The following is a 2451-nucleotide window of genomic DNA, read 5'->3' as shown; positions in this document are numbered from 1 at the left end:
ATGATACCCATTCTATTATCGAACCAAACATATGAGGGAGAATCATCAAACCCCAAACCTATTAGGTGGAATCATCAAAACCCATGCTCATAGTGGGGTTAATGATATTCATATTGATTGTGATTGAGGAATGTTTACCAAACGGCTGAGTAACTTCTGAGATACAAATTGCTAGTTCACTAGGACGAGCAATTTCGGCTAAAAGAAGTTCATGACCCAATGATTGGTACACACGTTTTTTTTTTTTTTTTTTGGAACACTAAGAATGATCCAATTGTGAAACCATAAGCTTCCTCTCTCTCTCTCTCTCTCTCTCTCTCTCTCTCTCGGTTTTTGTTTTGTTCCTTTAGTGATTAGTGCTGAATAAGCTAAGAAACAAGAAATTATTACTTAGGCACAACAAACATGGGCTACTTTAATTTAGCCAATATGTGGATCCTGTACTGGTGTCGAATGAATAGAGAGACAATGGTTAAGTTAAACATTCTATTTATGAATTCTTGGTACAAGTATAGCTACAAGCTTTGACAATGAATGCATAATGAAATCACCTTAATTTTCTCTTTGGAGGAAGTGATACAGTCACAATTTGACATATGCCCTTAATGTGCCAATTTGTTAAAAATCTTCACCGGACACTTTCCTTTCTAAGGTGGCCTTGACATTCGTATGACATGGGAATGAGGAAATGAATGCTATTAAATCATTCAAGGAATTGTATGAAGAACCATCTTTCCGCGAAGAAGCTTGTACTTTCTGTTTCATGGCAAGCATTCTCTGCCTCATTTCTTTTCCTTCATTCTCAACACCAGTCTTCTTACCTAGTGCGTCTTATCACTCCGTGTGGTTGGCGGGTTATTGCACGGAGCGGAGTTTACCCAATACGCACTATCGGGTAGCGGCTGCGAGTTCCGCTTTCTAACAAAAAACTTGTCGCAATAACAACTCTGTCCTTGGCATTCTCTAATTCCAGGCCTGCCTTCCATCCGTTGCGATAACTCAGGTACCTTGAATGCTTTCCAGTGTTGAATTCCAACCACGGTGGCTGAAAAATCCTCCCACAGCAGAACGTGCCAGAACCTCCTTCTGAGGTGCCCATTTCACCGTGCAACCTATTTATCCGACTACTTCTCTAAAGCCTTTGGGTAATTGCTCTATCCATTGTAAACCTTTAACTGAAGATGGCCTAACCACCCATAAGAATGGTTGGCCACTGTCGGCCAGTCCCCAAGCAGTCTCTTCTAGCTCTTTTTCAGCTATGGTTGCTAAACTACCCAAGCTTGCATAAAGAACAGAATTGGGAGCTTGCCTATCCAGCCACATCATACAATTTCTGTCTTCTTTCATCAAACTGGTAGATAAGGTTGAAGTCATTTTGTGAATTGGACCTATTGGGAAAAACGGAACTTCGTGTAATTCTTGAAGTTGTGATAATGATAAATGTTCCAGATCCTCTGTTGTGTTCCAAATAACCGCCACAATATTGCCTATACTGATGTTATTAGCAAAATGTTCTAGTAGACCATCTGATATTTTAGAAGATACAAGTAGGGGTAAATCCTTAAACCTCAAATGATGGAGATTGGGCACTGGATCACGCAGCTGAGACTCTGTAATTGCAATGTGAAAAGGTCAACATGAAGAACAATGTACTAGAGAAGCTAACTTGATTAATCATTTTGAGACTGACTTTTAGCGCTAGGATTTTCCAAAGGAATACAAACTAAAAGAAACGGAAAAAAATCCATCTTTCAACACTGAGAAGTACACGGTTGAACATTAATTTATACCTGGCAAGGGAAAATACTCTTCTGCTTGAAGTTGGAGAATAACATGATAAGAATGCACATAACTAGCGGCGCCTGGGCGGAAAACCATGCTTGGAAGTATACAACAAGAGGTCCTCTGCAATTGGTGTTCATAGCTTTTATTACAGCTAGCATGTTGCCAAAAGACGTCATAGCCTGATAACCCGTCTGCTAAGGGCAGGAAAACGAATTCAGGATGATCCAATGGATTCAGAGAGTTGAAATCAGTGTGACTGCTACTATGATTGAGAACCCATTTGAATGAAGAATCTTCCCAAGCTGAAGCATTGGTGTCACATGCCCCTGGAATGGGAATGGGATTACAATTACGATGCGTTTCTGAGCATCTAATGTCAGCATCTTCCGTCTCTGACCAGAATGTTCTCAATCCTGTACTTACAGCTGCTTCCTTCACTTCTGCATACTGAATTATATAGACATCTTTAAATCCCAGTTGTCAAGGGCATCACTGGTAGCAGAAGCAACATTTCATGTACATAACAACATCTCGAGGAGCTTAAGTTTGACTTCAGAAACTTCCATGCATGGAAGGTTTCATTTGTGTTTATGTGGAGACAAATGTCACCTAAAACTTTCGAAGTATACTGCAAGTCAATAATGGAATTTGGTGACTAACTCAGCA

At 40.1% G+C, this 2451-nt stretch overlaps 1 pseudogene; it reads right to left on the bottom strand.

Moving 5' to 3' along the window:
- Nucleotides 1-999: 999 nt before the first annotated feature.
- LOC113718338 (UDP-glucose iridoid glucosyltransferase-like) lies at nt 1000-2168 on the bottom strand (annotated as a pseudogene).
- Between the last annotated feature and the right edge of the window lie 283 nt (nt 2169-2451).

The sequence above is a fragment of the Coffea arabica genome, chromosome 11e, assembly GCF_036785885.1.
Source record: "Coffea arabica cultivar ET-39 chromosome 11e, Coffea Arabica ET-39 HiFi, whole genome shotgun sequence".
Taxonomy (NCBI): Eukaryota; Viridiplantae; Streptophyta; class Magnoliopsida; order Gentianales; family Rubiaceae; genus Coffea; species Coffea arabica.
Note: the sequence above shows the minus strand (reverse complement) of the source record. Positions and strands in the feature narration are given on the sequence as shown.